The following is a 24,597-nucleotide window of genomic DNA, read 5'->3' as shown; positions in this document are numbered from 1 at the left end:
AACCTGTTGAGTTTGTTTTGGACTTGATGAACGGAGCTATTGCCCCCACACCAAGAAGACTCGTGACACAAGGTGGAATAATGTTATATTTATTAAATATAACATTCTACATCAAATGCAGATAAGCCAATTCATCAGATTAAATTGCTTCGGGCAGGTGAGGCCTCTTACTTATGTGGGAATACTCCCACGCCTTCTAAAGGCAAATAGTCTCTCCAGACCTTAACTCCAGAGTCAAGGACGCGGGCGAAAACCTCCCTCCTTGCTGCTGGAATCAGCTGTGGTTCCAACCCCCGCACCACGGCCCCGCCGTACAGGCGTTCACCATGATGCGCGAGCAGGTCCCACAAGTACACTCCCCAGATCGCCACCAGGCATAAAGCCTTGATGGTTCCCTGGGAGTGCCCCTTACCTGTATGCCTTAACCGCCTCAATATAACCCAATATACCTCACCTGCCCGAATTCCATGCCAGCCAAGCAGAAACACCGCAACCCAACCCGACAAGCCAATTGAATTAAACCCAAGCAGCATGGAGTAGGCAAAACCAAAGGGATTCTGAAATCAGGATCCCCCCCAAAAAATTCCTACTCAGCCCCATTATGGCGACTAGCAAAGCCCATGCTGACAAGGGTGGGAGGGAGGGTGCCGCGAGGCAAAAAAGGCAAACCTTAAGGGCGAGAGCGGCTTTATATACGCAGCTCAAACCCAAACCTGATTGGCCCTTAGATCTCACGTGGCACAACTGTAAAACTTCGAGATCATTCCCGAGTCTTCCTATACAATTCGGGTGGAGGCAAAAAACGCCCCTTAAACAGGAACGCCATTTTCAGAAAAAGAATGCTGTTATTTTTACAAGCCCAGTGATGATTCAAACAGCCCCATCTCATTTCTGATGACATTAGGAGTGCATTCAGGTTTCCAAATGCCTCCAATCCTACTGTGAGCCCCAAATACTGCCGCTCTCACTTTCCCATTCACTTACCTGTCCTGGTCTGGGGGATGCAAAAATGACAGTAGAGAGGGAGATCTAGAGACCTGAGAGGTTCCTTCGCCATTTCCTCCTCCCTCCCTCCTTCCTTGGAATGTTAGCATCCAAGAATTACATCTTCCAGTGACCCTGATGCTTGAGACTGCAACCAAAAGAGAGGGAGAAAGAAGAAAGGGTGAGGCCTCTTATAAAATGTAAATGTAAATTTAATTTTTAGGTCGCCTATCTGGCCGAAGCCACTCTAGGCGACGTACATATCAAATTTCAATAAAATACAATAAAATACAGTAAATACAATAAAATACAATATAGTCAGCAGTAATAAAACAACAGCATATACAGTACAAAACAACGGGCATTCAGTATGTAATTAGCCCATCCCGGTGGTCCCAAAGGCCTGTCCAAACAGCCAAGTTTTTAAGGCTCGGCGGAAGGTGTCTAGGGAAGGGGCATGCCGAAGATCAGATGGGAGGGAATTCCAGAGAGTGGGGGCTGCCACCGAAAAAGCCCTCTCTCTAGTCCCCACCAATCTAGCTGCTTTTGTTGGTGGGATTGAGAGAAGGCCTTGCATGGCTGATCTTGTCGGGCGGCATAATTGGTGATGCTGGAGGTGCTCCTTCAGATACACTGGGCTGAGACCGTATAGGGATTTAAAGGTTAACACCAACACCTTGAATTGGGCCCGGAAAACTACTGGAAGCCAGTGTAGATTAAATAATACTGGCGTAATATGATCACAGCGACGACTGTTTGTAAGTAAACGAGCTGCCGCATTCTGTACCAGTTGAAGTTTCCGGACCGTTTTCAAGGGTAACCCCACGTAGAGCGCATTGCAGTAGTCTAATCGACAGGTGACCAGGGCATGTACTACCAGTGGGAGCTGATGAACAGGGAGGTAGGGTTGCAGCCTACGTATGAGGTGTAATTGGTACCAGGCTGCCCGGCTCACTGCCGAAATCTGAGCCTCCATGGACAGCCTGGTGTCAAGAACAACCCCAAGGCTGCGGACCTGGTCCTTCAGGGGTAATTGTACCCCATTAAACCTCAGGTCAACAGGACCCAACCTTCCCCTGTCTCCCACAAGCAGCACCTTGGTCTTGTCAGGATTTAACTTCAGCCTGTTCCTTCCCATCCATCCACTCACGGATTCCAGGCACTTGGACATGGTCTCCACAGCCAACTCTGGTGAGGACTTAAACGAGAGATAGAGCTGACTATCATCCGCATATTGGTGACACCGCAGCCCAAATCTCCTGATGATGGAACCCAGCGGCTTCATATAGATGTTAAATAGCATGGGAGAGAGGATAGAACCCTGTGGCACTCCACAAGTGAGAGGCCAAGGGTCTGAAACCTCATCTCCCAATGCTACCTGTTGACACCTGTCAGAGAGAAAGGAACGGAACCACTGTAAAACAGTGCCTCCAATTCCCAATCCTTCCAGGTGATCCAACAGGATACTGTGGTCAACGGTATCAAAAGCCGCTGAAAGATCCAGGAGGACAAGAAAGGTGAATTCTCCCCTATCTAATGCCCTCCTCATATCATCCACCAGAGCGACCAAGGCTGTTTCAGTTCCATGTCCAGTCCTGAAACCCAATTGGTATGGATCCAGATAATCCGTTTCATCCAAGTGTGCTGACAATTGGTTAGCCACCACTCGCTCAATGATCTTGCCCAAAAATGGCAAATTCGAAACTGGGCGGAAGTTGTTCAAAACTTGGGGATCCAAGGAGGACTTCTTTAAGATAGGTTTTATAATTGCCTCCTTGAGGGCCAGTGGCATCACACCCTCCTCTAAGGATGTGTTTACCACCGCCCTAATCCCTTCACCTAGTTTCTCCTTGCAACTCACAAGGAGCCATGATGGGCAAGGATCAATCAGACAGGTGGTAGGCTTCACAGATGAAAGCACCTTGTCCACTTCCTCAGAAGGGAGAGGCCGAAATCGATCCCACTGGACCAGATTGCAAGTGGTCAACTCTGATTCATTCACTGCATCCATGGCGTACGGAATCGAGCTCCTTAGGTGTTCGATTTTATCAGCGAAGTGCTTTGCCAATTTGTCACAGGAGGTCTTAGAATGCTCCAGGGGTACCTGAGCAACTGGACCAACCAGGCTTCGGACCACTTGGAACAACCTCCTGGGACAGCACTCTGCGGATGCAATAGAGGCAGCAAAGAACTCCTTCTTTGTTGCCTTTACTGCCACCTGGTAGGCAGCTACTGCTGCTCTGACCTGTGTCTGAGCACCTTCAGAGCGAGACTTCTGCCACCGGCGTTCTAGTCGTCTCACCTCCCGCCTCAGATTACGCAACCGGGGTGTATACCATGGTGCTATCTGAGTTCTATTCAGGGGGAGAGGACGTTTCGGGGCAACCCGGTCCAATGCCCTGGTGATCCCCTCATTCCACTCCATCACCAGGGTTTCGACCGAGCGACCTTCAGCAGGTTCCAATTCCCCAAGCGCAGTCAGGAATCCATCTGGATCCATCAAGCGCCTGGGGCGGACCATTCTAATAGGTCCTTTACCCCTGCGGAGGGCGTGTGGCATCGAGAATTCTATATTCACCAGATAGTGATCTGACCATGACACAGGGGTAAAAGAAGTAGCCCCCAACTTCAGAACACTTCCCTCCTTTCCCAGGACAAATACAAGGTCGAGAGCATGACTGGCTACATGGGTGGGCTCAGTATTACTAAGGTGCAGTTCCCAGGAAGCCATGGTTTCCAGGAAATCCCGAGGGGCTCCAACGAGAGTGGCCGCAGCATGCACATTGAAGTCCCCGAGAATTAACAGCTCTGGGGACAACGCTCGTACATTCGAGACCACCTCAAGCACCTCAGCCAGGGAGTCTGCCGTGTTGCGGGGCGGGCAGTACACAAGCAGGATCCCTAAACTGCCCTTCGGGCCCAACCTCCAGTACATGCAATCAACAAACTTGGTCCTCGGGAGCGGAGGTCTGTTGAAAACCAAAGATTCCCGATAGATGACTGCCACACCCCCTCCCCGCCTTCCCGCCCTCGGCTGCTGTGCGTAGCGAAAACCTGGTGGACACATGGCCTCAAGAATGGGAGCCGAGGCCTCGTCCAACCAAGTTTCCATGACACACACCAGGTCTACGCATTCATCCAAAATCATATCATCGATGATAGATGTCTTTTGTGACACAGACCTGGTGTTACACAACAACAGTCGAAGGTCGGTAGGAATCCTGCGTCTCCCAGTTGTCTTCTGGATTTGGGCAGACCCGGAACAGGGGATGGATATCACACACCTATCTCTTGTTCCTCTAGAGTGACATGGTCTGCCCCCAGCATCAACCCAGCATCTGCCGCCCAGTCTTGATATAGCTTGGCCCCCCTCCAGATGCCTCCAGATCTTTCATTTACAGTTGCTGATGCCACCACCAGGTCAGGCCAGGTACATGGAAGAGGGGCAGGAGGTCAGAATTCTTCTCCAACTTGGATTATAATCCAATCTGGAGAGGGAAAATTGGGTGGGTGCTCAGGCTGGGTTTAAGCCAAGCATTATAACCTGGGTAAATTTGTATCCTGAATCCTCTCCCCCAGCCCCCAAATTAGCAGCATCTCTACAATGAATATGTCATTCTCTCAGTCTTTGACACAGCTCTTTTCTGTTCCCTTCAATCAACCTGACTGCTACCAGAGGATCTGCTTCATGAAGTGCTGTGTGTTTGCTGTTATGTGACCCTGATGGTATTTTTATCATTTTTTTCAGATCACCACTGGCAATGGGCAGATCTTTGCCTTCTCTGACACAATCATAAAAGGTGAGAAACATTCAGGGTCAACTGTGCAAAATACAGCTAATGAAGTGGTGTATTGCTGCTGATCACTGATTGAGATTGTTTCTTAAGACAGCTTTGAGGTAGTTTTTTAAAAAAAGGACAGTGCATGTAAAATGCAATGGGTGAGGTCACCATATAGTGACCTCACAGGGGTGTAAATAACCAGAGGCAAGCAATCAGTCACTATGCAGGGCAGAGTGGTTGCTGAATGGCAAGTGTTTTACAGGAATTTGCCAGAGTGCTGCCCTAATTATCCTTCTACTAGATTGTCCAGATTGTCCTCATCAAGAGGAATTGTGTCTGATGGGTTTTCTCCCTGGTGTTCTCATAAAGAAGAATTGTATAACTCGTATCAGAAGGCTACCAAGGACAGTGAAAAAAATTAACTGGATACATTTTTTTCTAAAAAACCCCAAACTGGAATCATACACAATTTATCATCATCATTCTTGTAATTCTAAAGTGTATGCTGTCCTCATAATGGATTAGATTTATATATATATATATATATGGATTAGATTTATATATATATATATATATATGGGGCTCAACTTCTTCTTTGGCAGCTGCAACCAGAGCTTGCAAAAATTTATATACATTTTATTTTGCACCTGCAGGCAGGTTTTTTTTTTGCACTCATAACTCAGTTTGCAGTTGTGTTTGGGAAGATGCATGGCTTAGTGCCTGCTTAGCACTCATGGTTAGGAGACTAGCTGGGTTCCTGGATTCATCTGCATACCAGCTTCACTTTTAAAAGTAGAATGTTGAATGTCATCATGTTTCTGAAATTCACACTTAGGGTGCCTTTCAACCATTTCCGCAGAAGTCTTGCCTTGACTTTTGTGGGTAATTTAGTAGAGCTGAGGTGAAACCAAATTTGGGTTTTTCACTTTTTAACCAAAAACATGTATGGATCATACGTGGTTCCCCTTTCTAATATGCATTGATTTTCATCATTGGTTATGGTTTCCCAGGATTACCTTGACACTAGAGACACCTGGATGCCCTGTTTGGCAGAGTTTGGCAGTGCTGAGCACCAGCAGAGACTCCCATGCCACCAGGGTCCCCTCTGCTGAGGCTCCTGCTCATTCTCTTTCAGGCAAGCAGTAACAAGAGCAAGGGGAAAGGGTAGAACCCTCCACTTGCCTTGACCTCTTCTTCTAAGCAGTGGCACAGTTTGGGCAAGGAGGGAGACCCTCGCAAGGAGAGGGGGCACTGAAAAGAGGCATTTTGTCAAAGGACCTCCTCAAAGTCTGACCTGACATGGTACCATGCATGGTGGCATAATGTGATTCTGTGTGCTGGATGATGTCTTGTTGCTTCATTTACTTAAGAGGGATGGAGACCTGTTGCCATCCAGACAGAAGCAGCTCGCGTGGTAGGGTGGAGCTGCAATGCTAGCTTCTTGGCAGCGATATTCCTGTTGCTTACCAAGAGGGAGTGGGATGAAGCAGCAGGGAGGTCAATGCAATGTGGGCTCACCAGTGGGAGCACTGGATTGGTTCTGCTGTTGAGACTGTGCTGCGCCAATACCCCACCACCTCTCCCTCCCCACAAGTGAAAGTGACCCCTCTAGCGTAGCTAGTGTCCAGTCTACCAGGCGAGCCACTTCTGCATCCCACTGTTGCTGAACTACCATTCTCATCATCCTTGATATTGGGAGTGGGGGTCCAACAACATCTGGAGGGTCACAGGCTCCCCTTCCCTACTATTAATACTCCTCTTTTCTGATTGCCTGCTTTGAAAAAGCTGGTTCAGTTTTCTGAAGAAAAAAGATTTCACAGAATCACATATTGTTGTGCATGATCAAACCATTTGTGATGTGGGGTAAGATTAGATGTATAGCATGTCAGTCTTATTTATAGAAGTCACTGCCAACTGTGAAGGTTGGAGCATCTGTGCAAAAAAAAAGCACCAAACAATTTCAAAATGGGCATTGTTTCTTCACCTTTGAAAGCCCACATTTTGAGGCAAGTATACCATGAAATATTGGTGCAACCTAGTAAATAACTATTCTGAGCTTTCCTGAACTTACCCTGGGAGCAAGAGTAGCTGCCATGGAGGGCAGTGTTGTGGAGCCACCTTCTAGACTTTAGTGATGCTTCTATTTACCTGGGCAATGCAGGGGCAGGGCAGTTTGGAACTGCATGGGTGCACTGACAGAGCGCACAAGTCTGCCTGGACAGCTCCAACCTTGCCACTGCTATGCCCTTTCCATGCATCATCCAGGAAATCGGTAGTAATGCTGCTGTTAGCTACTCTTGCATGGATGGGTAATCATAAACCAAATCAAGGCATTAGCCAAAACAAGGAGTGCATATTTGTTTGGGTGTGATTGATGGGTGGATTTCTCAGAGTGTCAGTAACACAACTGCCCATGCAAAGAACCCAAAATTCTTGCATTTAAACTGCTGACCTTGACTAAGTTCCCCATCTAGCTTATCTAGGGGGGCTCGTAGTTCCAACTGGATTAGAACCATTCATAAAATTTGCCTGATGACTTTTGGCTTTGCTCATTCCTACAGAATGTACGGATGAATGCAAATTTCCTCCTGAAACCAAAACACTGATGGAAGAGAAGTCATAAAAAGGATTGTATAATCATTTGTCTCAAGCATTCAGTGCCTGTGTAATAATAGACAACACATAGACATCCTAAAGCCTGAAGCAAAGAAACAGCTTATCAACTCTATATCATGAGGAAACTATTTTACACATTAGAAACAACTGAGAATTATGATTGAAACTGACCATTTCAGCGCACAGATATACACCACATTTATGAACTGCGTGACTATCTCTGCATTTTAAAAAATGATATTTATGGTCTCTATGTAATACAACAAACACAGGATAACCCTTGCTGAATCTTCTAAGCATATGCAGCTGAAGGTAGCAGGGTGTATAAACAGTCTTAGATGAAACATTTGTCTAGCAGTGCTAAATACTATGGGAAGAATCCAACATTGTTTATGTGAACTTTCACTTACGCAGTTGGACTTCACTACATTCTCCTCTCTCAGTGCACCTCCTAAATTTGTTCCAGAGGATCTCTCAACTCTCTGGAGCAGATTTTGAAGGCACACAGAGGGCTGAAGGAGAGAGGAGAGGTCAGTGAAGTCATATAATGTGAGGGAAAATCCATTCAACTTGTGCATGGAGAGCATTGCATACAACCTGCCTGACCCCTTAGATCCTGATCACTGAGATCTTTGGGGGGGGGTCTCAGTTGGTGGTCCCCCATGCTTCAGATGACTTGTAGCTGGGTCCAAGGCTATAGAACTTGCTCCCAAATGAGATTTAGATTGGCACCCTCCCTGTTGAACCCCAGGTACATGACTACAACTCTCTTGTTCCAGCAGACGTTTTAAGGTGCTGTTCAGTTTTATGATACATTTTATTGTTTTATTTTCTGAATCATTTATTTTTATGTACAACAGTTAAAAATGTTAATAATTAAGTGGTATATAAATATCTTAATAAAGAAATAAAATAAACCCAGTGTTCTCTTTTTGTACAAGGGCATCCATACTGAGGGCTATTTGTATGGACCCATCATACATTCAAAGGATTTGCAAGGAGGATTGGGTCACACCCACTAGCAACACCCCTGATATTGATATATGTAGGGTTGCCAGGTTCAGGGCCTGAGACTGATCCTGTATCTTTAGGAGAAGAGAAAGTCAGCCAAGTGCAGGTGTTCCTGCAACATTGTAATGGGAAAAACCATAAGGTAGAATTCTCCCTTCCCCCTGCACAACTTTTAAAGATACAGAAGACCTCTTGGAGGCCAGGCCTGGCAACCAAGAGGTCTTCTGTGTCTTTAAAAGTTGTGCAGGAGGAAGGGAGAATTCCAACTTGTGGTTTTTCCCATTACAGTGTTGCAAGAACACCTGCATGTGACTGACTTTCTCTTCTCCTAAAGATACAGGATCAGTCTCAGGCCCTGAACCTGGCAACCTTAGCCAGTGGGCATGTCGGGGACTGGCTGGGTTGGTAATAGGGGCAGTCCTGCTTTCCCTTCACTGTTCACCAAACAAGAGTCTTGTGCAAGGGTTCTTGTATATTTTTCTATATTAAAAATAGCCACCCCAGTACATTTTTTCAACAAGTATTCACCTGTCTCATAGGTGTGTCCATAACAGTATGTCTTATAACAGTGATGGGGAACTTGTGGCTGTCCCAGCCAGCACAGCCAATTGTCAGGGATGATGGGAGCTGTAGTCCAATGCATTCTGAAGGGCTACATGTTCCCCATCTCTGTTGTATAAGACGTTAGGGGAGTTTCAAAATAGAACCAGTTTGAAAGATGCTTTGAAAACTGAAGTTGAAGGGTTTCTAATGAAATGTGGCAATGTGGCCCTGAAGAGATGCAAATGTCTCCCTTATTAAATATTATATGTTAAGTATGTTTCCTCCACCTTGTTTGTGTTATCTCTTTTGTATGTATCTTACAAACATGCAGTTAATTTTATTTTCTGAAGCAATTTTGATGTTATAATTTTTCACTTCCTTTAGAATAATAGGAGTAACTTACTCTAGAGCAAGAAAATGACAATGAGCTTCACAAGCAGAGTTCAGACTTGTGAGGGAAATGGTTAACAGTGGGCTGAGAGACAAGGAATGAAGGATTTTAGAAAGAAAGGTTCAGGCTGAAGGCTAATAGGAACACTGTGTTATAGGCACAGATGGTTTCTGAGCTATATTTGTTAATAATTTGGAGGTGTGAGTTCATAGCAAGAAGAGTAAGGTGTTCTTGGGCTTTTTTAAAGAAACAACTTTGTGTGTGTGTGGAAGAGAAATTTCAAATAATTGTACCATGGAAGTAACAGCAAAGCAGTTCTCACTACACAGATCTGGGGTAACCAATATGGTACCCAGATGTTGGACTACAACTTCCATCAATCCCAGCCAGCATAACCAATGGTCAGGCTATGATGGGACCTATGGCCAAACATCTGGAAGGCACCAAATTGGGTACCCTGATGTACAGTGTTCAATGTACATAAAACGAAGTGTGTGTGTGTGTCCATGTAGTGTGTGCCTATGTAGAATGCATTGAGGCTGAAATATTGTGCCTTGCATACAGGAACCAAATGTGTTCCTGGCAAAGACAATATTTGAAATAGGGTTGCCAGGCTCAGGGCCTGAGACTTATCCTGTATCTTTAGGAGAAGAGAAAGTCAGCCAAGTGCAGGTGTTCTTGCAACACTGTAATGGGAAAAAACACAAGGTGGAATTCTTCCTTCCCCGACACACAACTCTTAAAGATACAGAAGACCTCTTGGTTGCCAGGTCTGACCTCCAAGAGGTCTTCTGTATCTTTAAAAGTTGTGCAGGTTGAAAGGAGAATTCCACCTTGTGGTTTTTCTCATTACAGTGTTGCAAGAACACATGCACTTGGCTGACTTTCTCTTTTCCTAAAGATACAGGATCAGTCTCAGGCCCTGAACCTGGCAATCATAATTTGAAATGGGTACATCCCAGTTCTTAGCTCATTCCCTTTAATGCTATGCTGCAGTCGCTCTCTAAGGCTTGCTAAGACTCTGGCCTTCGTTATGAGCTATAAACTGAGACCCTATCACCTCAAGGGTCAGAGTTTCTAGAAGTCTAAAAGGTGCAGCTCCATTGATTTCAATTTGCACTCACTGAGGAGCTAGCCTGAAGACTTTTCAATGTTGAAAAATGGGCTAGCTTTTCTGTAAAGGTAAATCATTGTAACTCCACTATTACTAAAATGATGTCTTTCTCCTTTACAATATAGAAGCTTAACCACTGGAACAACATGCTTGGGAATATGGAGCAATCTCAAATCTTTGAATTAAGTTAGGGCTTTCTTTCTTAAGACCAATATTTCAACACAATTGAATTCATGAAATCTAAGTTAATCATGAGTAGAACTGAAACTAATATTCACAAATGTCTGAAACCTTTTTTTCTAATTTCACTGTGCAAGTTTTTAATGAGAAATTTGAGAGAGAGAAAAAATCAAATATATTATTTTGAATTTGATTTTTCCCACTCAAACTTCAAACTTTGAATCCTGTACCCATCAGTTTGGTACTTCTTGATTATTCTGATTTTGGCATGCTTCAAATATAAAATCATAGACTGTCATCTGTCAAATATTGTTTATTATTGCACAAGGCAACAAAAACATTGTGTCATATGTTGTATGTTCATCTGGAAACTGCAGCTGGAGCAAAATGTAGTGGCATAACTGCTCACTGGGGCAGGGTATTGCTAACATGTCATCCCACTGCTGAAAAAATTGCATTGGCTGCCCATTTGCTACCGGGCCAAGTTCAAGGTTGTGGTTTTGGTTTACAAAGCCTTATACAGGTTGAGACCAGGATACCTGAAAGATGGTCTTACCCATTATATACCAGTTGATCACTGTGCTCTGCAGGTGAGGTCCTCCTGCAGATACCATCTTATCAGGAGGTCCCTTCTGCACAACATAGGAAATAGACCTTTAGTGTAGTGTTACCTACTCTTTGGAATTCCTTCCCCTTAAATATTAGACAGGCACCATCTGTGTTATCTTTTTGGTGCCTACTGAAGACTTTCCTCTTTCAGCTAGCCTTTTAAGTAGAGATATTGTCCCTGTCTGCACCTGTGTTGGAATTGCTATATTTTTAAAGCTTTTTTAAAAATATGTTTTTAATGATCTTTTGTTTTAATATATTGTAAAGTCTGTTTTTAAGATGTTTTGAAATGAATGAATGTACTGCCTTCAAGTCGATTCCGACTTATGGCGACCCTATGAATAGGGTTTTCATGAGGCTAAGAGGCAGTGACTGGCCCAAGGTCACCCAGTGAGCTTCATGGCTATGTGGGGATTCGAACCCTGATCTCCCAGGTCGTAGTCCAACACCTTAACCACCACACCACACTGGCTCTCTCTAAGATATTTTAGAGTGTGTTTAATGTTTTGTTTGCCTCCCTGGGCTCCTACTGGGAGGAAGGGCAGGATATAAATTTAATAAATAAATTAAATAAATCAACAAATACTGTATAATACAAGGTTGGAGAACCTGTGGACAACAATTCCCATCATCCCTCACCATTGCCCATGCTGGCTGGAACTGATGGGACTTGGAGACCAACAACATCTGGAGAGCCAACGATTCCTCATCATTTGTCTAACAAAATATACCAGTGGTTTTAAACTTTTCTTCCAAGAAACGTTGGATTCTTTGGAAGTTAATTAAGGTGTTCTCATTTAGAAAAGCAGCTGAAAGACAGTTTGCCCTCTACTATTTTATTTATTTATTATACTTGCATACTGCCCCATAGCCGAAGCTCTCTGGGCAGTTTACAGTAACTAAAAACAAATACAATTTAAAATACATCTTTTAAAAACAATTTAAAACACAATTTAAAAATTTAAGATACTGATCTTCCTCTGTGATGCATACTCACAAAGGAATGATGGATATGGTGTAGGACTAAGGATGGGGGAAAATATGCGATTCAGTTCGCAGTTAAAGGTGAACTACCTAATTGGCACTTTCTAAAACAGTACTTCATCTGAAACACAGCCAACCTTTAAAATTCACACTTCTCTGAATTTTGCATTGCAGCTCTCCAGCCAAGCAATGTGTAAAAAAAATGCATATACTAGGATAAAGTGGGTGTATAGATGCATATATTATTTAAAATGATGTCCACAATACATTGGATTAGGGAAGATTGCTTTGCAAAAGTGTGTATTAGGTAAACTGCATACAAAAATGTACATAGTAGGAGAAATTTGCATTAAAATGCTGAGGAATTTTCAGGAGGACTTTTTTTAAAAAAAATCACAAAGTAATGGGAAAAAGTAGAGAACTGAATTTAAGACTGGAAAAATGAGAAAATGATAGATACCATAACCGACATATTTGTCCATCCCTACTTGTTTAGCTAAGTAGCAGCTGCAAGAGTGCAAAGCACTATATTAAGTTAACATTACATTACAGTGATCCCATTAAACTACATAAGACAAATATTTATACAAGGCAATACAAATTGTGTGCTGCCAATATTTAGTTATCATGAAAAAACAATGTAACTGTTTTTTGCTGGTTGGGCGGACATTGAAGATATTATTGCCACCATTTAAAATTCTGCTGTTTTTCCCCAAAAATAATGATTAAAGGTGGAAATCTATTGTGGTTTTAAAATGTTTTTAGATAACCTTTCTTTCTTTCTTTCTTTCTTTCTTTTTCTTTCTTTCTTTCTTTCTTTCTTTCTTTCTTTCTTTCTTTCTTTCTTTCTTTCTTTCTTTCTTTCTTTCTTTCTTTCTTTCTTTCTTTCTTTCTTTCTTTCTTTCAACTTTGCAACCATAAACAAAAACTTGGCTCATTTCATCTGTTTCAACATCTAGGAAATGCTTAATTTGGTGATATTTCTTGATAAGCTTAAATAGCATGCAGTATAAACCCATTTGTATTTACACATTTGTGGTTTTTTGCCTATGAATTCAATTGCTGTGAACAATAAATCTCTCTTAAATGTGACAGAAAGTGGGGGGGATTCTGTATTAATGCTTCATAATGGGTGTATAGTTAAATAAATTTTATGAAAGCAAAGGTGTCTCATTGTTACCAAGCCTGCTTTCCTGTAGCAATATTTTCACATGATTAAGTTAGCGATCAGATAACCTTCTTATGCAGTATATACCCAATAGCAATTTAAAAACTCAATATCTACTGTATTATTCTAAAGACTCATTCCATTTTCAGTGGGAAATGAATACAAAAATAAAGAGATAAACTAAATATAAAATGTAAAACATGAGAAAATTTATCATTTGCAAACATAAAAGCAAAAAAGGGTAGAGAAAGGGAACAAAAGGTAGGCAGAGTTATAAACGAACATGGAAAAAAGTAGATAAATATGCAGTGTTTCTTTTTTTTCCCCATATGCAGTTTGGCTGGGTTTTTATTAAGGTGCATACACTTCAGTTCAGGAAGTGTGAATTGTATAATCATCTCCATAATGCACTTTGCTACTGCAGGCTACATATCAAATTAATTTATGCCCTTCTGCAAATTTTCAGCTTCACTTGATACAAAACAAAAGGGAGCATTAGACCCAGCAGTGAAGCAACCCATGAACCAGTTGATTTACCTTACTCCTTGCACACAAGAATGAGTAGCTAGGTTTTAAAGACAAGAATATTGATGGGTTAGGAAATGGCAAAGAGTCAGTTGAGGATGAATCTGAAGAATCGTGATAGATTTTCAGGTTGTTGCAACTGTAAATTATTTTGAATGTCAGTGGCTAAGAATCTGTCGGTAATATCATCTATGTGGTATTTCTGGTTAAGAGCCAGACCATCCATTTCTCATTGTAGAGATCACTTCAATGAAAGAAGACTCACTGAAGTCAATACTCACTATTGACAAACATGCACAGTAATTTCCTATAGCATTTAGATTCTAGAACCAGTTTTCAACCTAATGAGTCATTTTGTAACAGATTTTCATCTGCTTTAGATAAATGCTTCCAAAAGTAGCCAAATGTGGACACATATCCAATTGAATTCTGTGGAATATCACAATTTCTCTCTCTCTCTCTCAAGGTTTAGACCTTATATTGGGAGAGAAGAAATATATCTTTCATAATGATTATGTATCCATGGAAACTTCCAATGTTACCTTAAGTGGCGTGAAAGTTGCTTTGCCCCCTCTTTCAGTGACCTTGGACATTCAGGGTCATGTTGGAGGAACCCATGCCAGTGTTGTTCCAATTTCCCAGACCAGTGATTCTGGTGTGGAGAAGGAGACATACCATGGGCTCCTCCCCCATGATTAAAATGTTTTTAAAGATGTTTTGTTTTAATATGTTTTTAATGGTGGTTGTGTTTTAATGTATTTTAAAGTCTGTTTTCACTATGTTTTAAAGTGTTTTTAGTGCTTTTGTTTGCCACCCTGGGCTCCTACTAGGAGAAAGGGCAGGATATAAATCAAATAAATAAATAAACAAACACAAATAATGATCTCAGATGTCTGACAGTACTGATCAGCACTGGAGGAGGTCACACTGCAGCAGCTCTTAAAGACAACATTGGAAGGGGTTCTTAGTGATTCTTCTCTGATACCCAAAAAACTAGTCATCCAGTTTGAGCCAGTGCTGGTTCTGGAGACAATTTTCTCTTGACTGCATATTATATCAGTTGAGCTTAACTACTTGCTAAAGATACTGGCATGAAGCACACATTCAGGTCTCCTTAAACCATGAGCAACCTTTTTTTAAAATCAGAATTTGCCTCCATTCTATTCCACAGATACTGGAGGGATCATCTGCACCATGCATGCAGATTACCAGCCCTCTCAATCACCTGAGTAACAGCTTGGTTCCAATAATGCCATAACATGAGCAGAATTTCTGCTTGCATAAGGGGAGGTGGTCTCCAATTTCTCTCAATATTGTCTCAGCCTTCTATGCAACACTGAATGCCATTCTGAAGAGCCCTTATTCTCATGAATGACCTTAGATAATCAGACAGCTGCAACAGGAAAAACAAGGAAGGAAAGATCCATTCCACAAGCAAAATCCTGCTTGGAGCCTTAAGAATACAACCCATCCTTCTTTCTTCCTTCCATCCCATCTGCCAATTAGCCTTTTAAAATGTATTATTTATTCTATTTAGTAGTCACCACATGCTGAAGCCTCTATGCAACATATGTTTACATAATTACAATAAAAAAGATTAAAACGTCCAAGCCAAAATACAGAAATGTTTATTAATGAACAAGTCAGACCACACTAAAAGACTTCAGCCTTGGTGCAATTCTTGCAACTGTCTTGCAAATGAGCCCTGTCTTGAAAGCAAAAAGTAACTGTGTTACCAAATGCCTTTTTAAACAGGCACAAGAAAAGTAACTTTGAAATTTCAACAGGGCAATAAACACTTCTGGTGGTGAAGAGGTTAAATGGTTTATTAGAGCAAGCTGTTTACATTGTCTGCAAGCAACAAAACAGTAAAAGAAAACTAATAGCTAGCAGGTCTTTGCCTCCCACCCCCCATGCTCCTGTCTTACATTTCTCTCACTGGCTGGAAACCTCACATACAGCTATAGTGAGAATCTTGTCTCTAAGAGTGGTTATGGCTCTTGCTTCTTCCTGATGTTGCTTCTTTATTCAAGGTCATTTCTCTACAAGCCATTTGTGGCTCTTTCAGCCCCCTAGAGGCTTAATCTCCCTGATCTAGGGATCCTATATTTATACTCAAAAGATCCACTGGAAGGGGGCACCTTATACCTATTAGATCGTTATCTAATCTAGCTTGGAGGTTACCAGAGCATGGACAACTGAAGCCAGGTTATCCCTGTCCAGATAGGGGGGTAGCTGGGCTACCAACCGAAGTCGGTAGAAAGCACTCTGTGCCACCGAGGCTACCTGAGCCTCAAGTGATAGAGATGGTTCTAGGAGAACCCCCAAGCTATGAACCTGCTCATTCAAGGGGAGTGTAACCCCATCAAGGACAGGTTAGACATCCACCTTCTGGTCAGAAGAACCACGCACTAGCAGCATCTCAGTCTTGTCTGGATTGAGCCTCAGTGCATTAGCCCTCATCCAGTCCATTGTTGCAGCCAAGCACCTGTTCAGCACATTGACAGCCTCACCTGAAGAAGACGAAAAGGAGAAATAGAGCTGTGTGTCATCAGCATACTAATGGCAACGCACTCCAAAGCTCTGGATGACTGCACCCAATGGTTTCATGTAGATGTTGAACAGCAGGGGGGACAGAACTGACCCCTACAGAACTCCATACTGGAGAGTCCAGGGTGCCGAGCAATGTTCCCCAAGCACCACCTTCTGGAGCCGACCAGTCATGCAGCAGCGGAACCACCGCCATGCAGTCCCTCCCACTCCCAACTCAGCCAGTCTTCCCAGAAGGATACCATGGTCAATGGTATCGAAAGCCACTGAGAGATCAAGAAGAATCAACAGAGTCACACTCCCCCTGTCTCTCTCCTGACAAAGGTCATCATACAGGGCGACCAAGGCTGTTTCTGTGCCAAAACCAGGCCTGAAACCCAACTGAAATGGATCCAGATAATCGGTCTCATCCAAGAGCATCTGGAGCTGGCCCGCAACCACTCGTTCAAGGACCTTGCCCAGGAATGGAACAATTGTCACCGGCCTATATTTATTAAGATTTTCTGGGTCCAGGGAGGGTCTCTTCAGGAGTGGTCTCCCTACTGTCTCTTTCAGGCAGCCAGGAACCACCCCCTCTTGCAGAGAGGCATTAATCACTTCCCTGGCCCAGACAGCTGTTCCATCCCTGCTAGCTTTTATTAGCCAAGAAGGGCAAGGATCCAGCACAGAAGTGGTTGCATGAACCTGTCTAAGCACCTTGTCAATGTCCTCAAGCTGTACCAACTGAAACTCATCCAAGAAATCGGGACAAGGCTGTGCTCTGGATACCTCGCTTGATTCACCTGCTATAACACTGGAGTCTAAGTCCTGGCGGATGCTAAAGATTTTTTCCTGGAAGTGCCTAGCAAATTCCTTACAGTGGGCCTCTGATGGTTCTCCCATGTCCCTGAGACCAGAGTGTAATAGCCCCTGGACAATTCTGAAGAGCTCCGCTGGGCGGCAGATTGATAATTTGATAGTGGCAGCAACATATTGTTTTTTTGCTGCCCTCACTGCCCCTAAATACAGCTTACCATAGGCACTTACCAGTGTATAATTGCATCCACTAAGAGTTCATCTCCATCTGCACTCAAGCCGTCTCATACATTGTTTCATCGCTTTCAGCTCTGGAGTATACCATGAAGCCGTATGAGCTCTACACAGGAGAGGGTGCTCAGGACCAATCATGTCAACCGCCTGGGTCATTTCTGTATTCCACAGTTCAACCAGGGTTTCAACAGGAGCGCCAGCCCTATCATCCAGAAAACTCCCCAGAGCCCTTTGGAAACCATCTGGATCCATTAGTCTCTGGGGGTGGACCAACTTAATAGGTCCCCCACCCTTGCAGAGGGGAAAAGCCACTGTAAGTCTAAACTTCAGCAAGCAGTGATCTGTCCATGACAGAGGGACTGATGTAAGCCCCCCCCACATTCAGATCACCAACTCCATATCCAGTTGCAAAAACCAAACCTAGAGTATGCCCTGCTATATGTATTCAGCCAATGGCATATTGGGACAGTCCCATGGTTGTCATGGAGACCATGAAATCCTGAGCTGCCCCGGATAAGTTGGTCTTGGCATGGATGTTGAACCAACAGTCTGGGGGATCACAACAGTACACCTGAGACCACCTCCGTCAGCTCAGCTAAGGAGTCTGTTGGGCAGCGGGGTGGGCGGTACACCAACAGAATCTCCAGTCTGTCCCACTGACCCAGCATAAGATGCAAACACTGCAGACCAGTAGTCACATGGACATGGTGCTTGCAGAGGGAGATGGAGCTCCTATAGACCACAGCAACCTCCCCTCCCCAACCCTCAGATCTACTTTGATGCTGAACCAGGTACCCTGGCAGGCATAGCTGGGAGAGACTGACTCCTCCCTGTTCACCCACCCAGGTCTCGGTGATACATGCCAGATTGGTTGCCTCATCCACAATTAAATCGTGAATGAGGGAGATCTTATTATGCACCGATCTGGCGTTTAGGAGCAGCATCCGGAGGCCTGAGAGCTGGCTGATAGGGCAACCAACAAACCTGCGGGTGTGGGGAGGACCGGAACAAGGCACAGTCATTAACTGCCTGGGCCGCATTCCCCTTACCTGGCAAGTCCTCCTCACAATGCCATATCTCCCTCTACCCATCACTACACTAATTGGGGGCCCCCTCAAGTCTCCCCCCTTGGCTGTGCGTCCTCTCTCCCAGGCACATGACTCAAGACCCACAAAAAGGCAGGCAAAGCAGGAGCAGCCTGAGCCAGACGGCTTATGTATCCCCTCCAGAGAAAGGACAGGTGGAAGAAATCAGCAACAGCTGGCTGAGTACCTGGGGCCTGGTCCTGCAAGGCATGACACCTGCCAAGCAGAAGTCCAACAGGGAGAGGGTGATGGTGGTTGTGGTAGACCAGCAGCAGCAAGCAGGCAGGAAGGCAGGAAGGCAGGAAGGAAGGCAGGCAGGCAGGAGTGGTAGCGGTGGCAGTGGCGGCGGTAGCGGCAGCGGCAGCAAACAGCTCTCTTTCCCTGGATGATGGTGGTCCCCTTCCTCCTGCAGGCACTGGGTCTCCCAAGCCACCTCAGCCAGCCAGCTTATGCATCCTCTCCAGAGAAGGGGCAGGTGGAAGAAATCAGCAACAGCTGGCTGAGTACCTGGGGTCTGGTTCTGCAAGGCGTGACACCCGTCAAGCAGAAGTCCAACAGGGAGAGGGTGGTGGTGGTGGTAGCCGAGCAGCAGCAAGCAAGCAGGCAGGCAGGCAGGCAGGCAGCAGCAAATGGCTCTCTTTCCCTGGACGGTGGTGGTTCCCTTCCTCCCTCAGGCACTGGGTCTGTCCAGCTTGAGACAGCCACAAACAAACCTACCTGGCATAGCAAGAGTGTGGGACAAGCTGGATTGTTTTGGTTACTTAAATAACTTTTCTCAAGCTCTCAATTTGAACTCAGGCAGAGTAAAAAACTTCCCAAATAATGTCAGAAAGTCTGTGCTTTAAGCTCTTCAGATTCTAATGCTAAGCAATAAGTGTGCAGAAGAAATCAGCACCCCAATAACTCAGGGGTATGAGACATGATTTACGGGACAGAGACCATGCACATACCATTCCTGAGCTTCCTTGTTACATCTAGATTCTTGCGGGGATTGGCAATACAGTAACCAATGTAAAAATGGAAAAGGGATGAAAATAGATCATATTAAAATAACACTAAAGGTTAAACGATGTTTGAAATAGTTTGAAGGTCTCAGAAAAGAGGAAGGGGAGGCACCAAAATGACATCAGAGAAGATGCCAGGTGAATATCTGTGGGAAGAACATTCCACAAAGTGGTAACCAGCACTGAAAGAACTTTATCTTATTGTCATCTTCCATATTTCAGAAGAAGAGGGCACTCAGAAGAGTGTCTCCATGCATTATCTTAATGCATGGTTAGGCATATATGGGAAGAGGCCATTAGGTAATGGTATCCCAATGCATGTAGGGCTTTATAGTTTAAAACTAGCACACTGAATTGGGTCCAGAAACAAATCAGAAGCCAATGTAGGTAGACAAGGACCATTGTAATGTGTCCCAGCTGGAAATCTTGCCACCATATTTTGAACCAGCTAGAGTTTCCAGACCTTCCTCAAAGATGGCCCCATATACAATGCATTGAAGTAATCCAAGTGAGAGGTTACCAGAGTGTGACCCACAGAAGCCAGGTAATCCATATCCAGATAGGAACATAGTTGGGCTGCCAACCTAATCTAGAAAAAGGAACTCCTCCAGTGACAGCAATGGATCCAAGAGGACTCTCCAGCTATGAACAGGATCCTTTGGGTGGATCAAGGATGAAAAAAGAATATGTGGTATGGAGGTTAGCATATTAGACTATGGTGGGAGAGACCCAGGTTCAGGTCCTCTAAGCCACAAAGGTCACTGGTCAAACTCTCTCTCAGCTTAGTCTACATTGTAGAGAGGCTAAAATAAGAAGGAAAAATCTAAGCCCCCTTGAGCTCTTTGGAGAAACCTAGGCATATAAACAAATGAATAAATAAAGCAGCAAAGTTTCATATTCCCAGCAGTATCCTTCTCCTTCTGGTACCTAAACATTAGATTTGTACTGCCATAGAATTTTGATTTAGTGTAATGGGCACAGTGAATAAAATACTCACTTTGTATAGAGGGCAGCCATGTTCAAGAGTCATCACGTTCAATGAGTGATCTTAGACAACTCCGTATCTTCCAGTTTAATCTACCTCAAAGGATTGCTTTGAGGATAAAGGAGAAAAATGATATAGGTAGCAGTGACTAACCAAGAAGGAAAGCTAGAGATCAATGAAAATGTCAAGCCAGTTTGTGGTGGCTGTGAAAAAAAGTGTATTCCAAGCTGGGAATCAAAAATAAAGCTGCCAATATCATAAAACTTTCAGGGCCATCCTGATCATGAGGCAAGTTGAGCCTTGTGGATTAAGAAGTGGATTGGGAGAGTGACCATCCTCATCTGCATGACACTTCTGTCCACTGGCTTGCCAACCATTCTTCAAAAAGAAAGCCGCTGGACTATTGAGCACATGGCCAGGCAGCAACCAAGGGAAGCTGGGTTTCTCTGTGATTAATGCATAGAAGCAGTGACAATGAAAGTTGAACAGTTTATTGTTAAGCTTGAAAAAGTGTTTGTCCTTGATATTCTGCAGGGAACTTGCTGCAGGGGTTATCTTGCCTAGTTTTTCCACATTGCGTTGTGCTGAGGAAGGGCACTATGGCCATATTCACACCATGCATTTAAAGCACTATTATACCACTTTAAACAGTCATGGCTTCCCCCAAAGAAGTTTGATAAAAGAATTAGGAGTTGTTAGGGGAGCCCTGTTCCCTTCACAGAACTACATTTCTCAGAGTGGTTTAACAATCAATCCTTCTTCCCAGGGAAGTCTAGGAACTGTAACTTTATGAGGGGAATAGGGGTCTCCGAAGAACTCACAGCACAACTACAGTTCTCAGGATTCTTTGGGGGAAGCCTTGACTGTTGCTAGTGGAATAAGAGTGCTTTAAATGTATAGAGTGAATGTGGTTGATGCCATGATATAGCATCTTTCTTCAGTGAAGGCACTGTGAAACAAGATGTTCCCAGAGAGCTGTTTGAGGGCCATAGGTCAGTGGTAGAGCACCTACTTTGCATGCAGAAGGTCCCAGGTTCAACCCCTGGCCATCTTCAGGTAGGACTGGGAGAGACCCGCATCTGAAACCCTGGAGAATTATAATTATAAGCAATACTGAGCTACACGGACCAATGGTCTAGCTCAGAATAAGTCAGCTTCTGATGTCCCTATTTCCCCAAAGCTGTTTAAAGCCGCAGCCACATCATAACCATTGGGAGCAGGTGAACTTGGAAGTAGAGCAAATGACTGCCAGTCATCACCTGGTGGCCTACCTCAGGAGGCAAAATGTATTGGCAATACAAATCTATAATGTGTGAGCACACTTGGAATACTGTGCACAGTTCTGATTGTTGCTTAGAAAAGAATATTGTAGAACTGGATAAGGCAAAGAAAGGAGCAGCTAAAGTCATCAGGGAACTGGAGCAACTGTCCTGTGAGAAAAGTTTTAGGTTCTGTAGTTTTGTTTTTTGAAACAGCAAATAACAACCAAGGTTTATAAAATTAAGCAGTGGTATAGAGAAAGTGAGTAGAGAGACATTTTTTCTCCCTTTCTCATAAATACTGTAACCCAGGGTCCTCCACTGAAACTGATTAGCAGGAGATTCTGGACAGTCCTTCATACAGCATATATTTTCCTTATGGGATTTGCTACCACAGAATGTGGTGGTGGCCAGTAGAATGATGGGGAAATGCACTGGACAGTGTGGGATAACATTTGATTGACCCAATGTTCCCTGTAGAAAGATTTGCATGTGACATAGATTTCACATGCAGAATTGGAAGAAATAGAGTTTTAAAAATGTGAAACATAAATGCAGACAAATCACTACTAAAGAAAACACTCCACAGGCGCACAAGAGGGGAAAAAAATCAGTCATGAATAGAGATAGGTGAGAATTCAGCCGAATTCAGATTTAGCACTGGATTTTTCAGTGGGCCACATATTTTCCATTTTGCAGAGTGATCCTGTTTGCTCCAAACTTCAGAAGCTTTCTGCTAATACTGGATTCCCCCCTCCTTGAATATTCCATCAAATATATTGTTCTTTTATTGGTTTTACTCACAGCACAACATAGCAGTACAGCTCTTTCTCTCTGCCACCCCCCTCTTGAATAACCCAAGCTCCAAGCAGGGAGGAAACAAGTCAAGCCTATAAAAGCCTATAATAGCAGAGTAGGAATACACAAAGCCACTTTCTTTTCAAAATATTGACAGTTTCTTTTAAAATATTGATAGTTTATTTCACAATATCAGTATCAATATCTTTCTTTCAAAATATCAATATTAATATCAATATTAAAAATCAGACTGATAAAAGCAATGGATAGTGGACGACGAAGAATCTAGAATCTATACATCCTGTTAGGTTGATGGAATGCTTTTGAAGCGGCACTGGTGAACAGATCCCATCCCTAATCATGAGTAAAAGGTTGGGGTGTGTGGCTTGTTTAGAGTTGCTGATATGCTTGGGGACATTACAGCCTTTAAAGAGAGAGGAAAAAACTGAGACGAGGTGAAGACAGAAAAGGCTTTATGTAAGAAAACAGCTTTTCCTTTCAACTTTCCATTCCTTTACTGAAGTAAAAGCATCAAGTGAAATCCCTTCCTTTCTGCCAGCACCAAGTAAGAGGAGGACAAAATCTAGTCTGTATTATATTCTGCCTTCAAGAAAGGGCCCACTAGGCTTAGCATCCCTTATTGATGATACAAGGGATATATAGCAGTTTGTGTTTAAACTACCTATGAGCTCTGAAGATGCTAGAGTGATAAGAACACCCAGCTGAGCTATCCATGGCTTTGATGGATCGCTGGTATTAACAGTCCTAATCTTGAGTATGTCTGACAGCCTGAAGTATTAAAAAGGATCTTGCATTCTTTCATTCATTTCAAGAAATACATAAGAGCTTCTTGTTCACATCCTTACAGTTAAGGTCATGGCAGCAATTCCATTACAAACCGTTTTTCAACATTACATAATTACATTACTTCTTTTATAAAGGCTTCCTCTGATTTGACACTTGACAGACAAGATCCTTCTTGAAACCCAAATGTTTGAACTCAGTTGCTACTTTGGCCAGAGAAAAACTACTCAGTTTTAAAGTGCATTTAAGCTGTCCTTTCTATTTTGTACATATTTTATGTACCATTTAGCCTTCTGTTTTAAAACATCTATTTATTGGTATATACATTTTTTAAAAGAATGTAACATAAAACTCATTTGGCGATAGACTTCAACTGCAGGTTCCAGAGCTTGAATGGAAACACAGCTACGGCCCCTCAATGTTCACAGAATACATGTTTCAACTATTTGATTATCAGTTATAAGAGCATCTGACTCATCATGCAGTTGTACGATTGGTTGAGCAAGATGTCTGAAGGACTTTTCCAGTATGAGTCTTAAGAAATCACTCTGTGTACATATAGTAGTGTTGGGTGATGTTTGGAGTAGTACAAAAAAATGAAAACGAAAATGAGTTGTTCTTCTAGCAGAAGATGATCCGAAACATGTCAGATTTAAATGGCCAGTATTTAATTAGGCAATAATCTAACACTGAGTGAACAATACATTAGCCCAATGATTATTGGACTTAAGCCCAATGTAACAACTGTAGAAGTAATACAAAAGATACTTATGCATTCATAAACTTTTCACTCACAACTCCAACTGGCAGATTACTATACCATTCCTAATCTCAGTGAAGTTTATAAAAAATAGCATCAATGTAGGAGAAATAAAATTATCTCTTGTTACTAAAGCTAGTGCAATTAAACAAGTGATTATTTGGGGGCTTTGAAGATTTCATCATGCTATATCAGCAATACATTGAAGACAAGCATGTCTAAACTGACAGTAGAACAAAGAAAAGTGGGCCACAAAGCCTTGAAAATACATTCCTTATTAAGGGCCCCCAGTGTGGAAAGAGAGTAACACAATTAAATATAGTGAATCATTGCCTACAACTCCCTCTCATTGGAGATCAACCTTGCAAAAGTTGCCAACAACAGGAAAACTACGAAAATGATAAGAACTCTGATAA

General features: G+C 43.2%; 1 long non-coding RNA gene across 1 annotated transcript in view; it reads left to right on the top strand.

Annotated features, from left to right (window-relative positions):
* LOC133386749 (uncharacterized) overlaps window positions 1-8,224 on the top strand; it is a 33,761-nt gene extending 25,537 nt beyond the window's left edge. The window contains exons 2-3 of the long non-coding RNA XR_009763265.1: window positions 4,733-4,784; window positions 7,328-8,224. This is a non-coding gene — a long non-coding RNA (uncharacterized LOC133386749). The remainder of the gene's footprint in view (window positions 1-4,732; window positions 4,785-7,327) is intronic.
* The last annotated feature ends 16,373 nt before the right edge of the window (window positions 8,225-24,597 follow it).

This window comes from Rhineura floridana, chromosome 6 (assembly GCF_030035675.1).
Source record: "Rhineura floridana isolate rRhiFlo1 chromosome 6, rRhiFlo1.hap2, whole genome shotgun sequence".
Classification (NCBI taxonomy): domain Eukaryota; kingdom Metazoa; phylum Chordata; class Lepidosauria; order Squamata; family Rhineuridae; genus Rhineura; species Rhineura floridana.
This window is presented reverse-complemented; position numbering and strand designations above follow the sequence as displayed.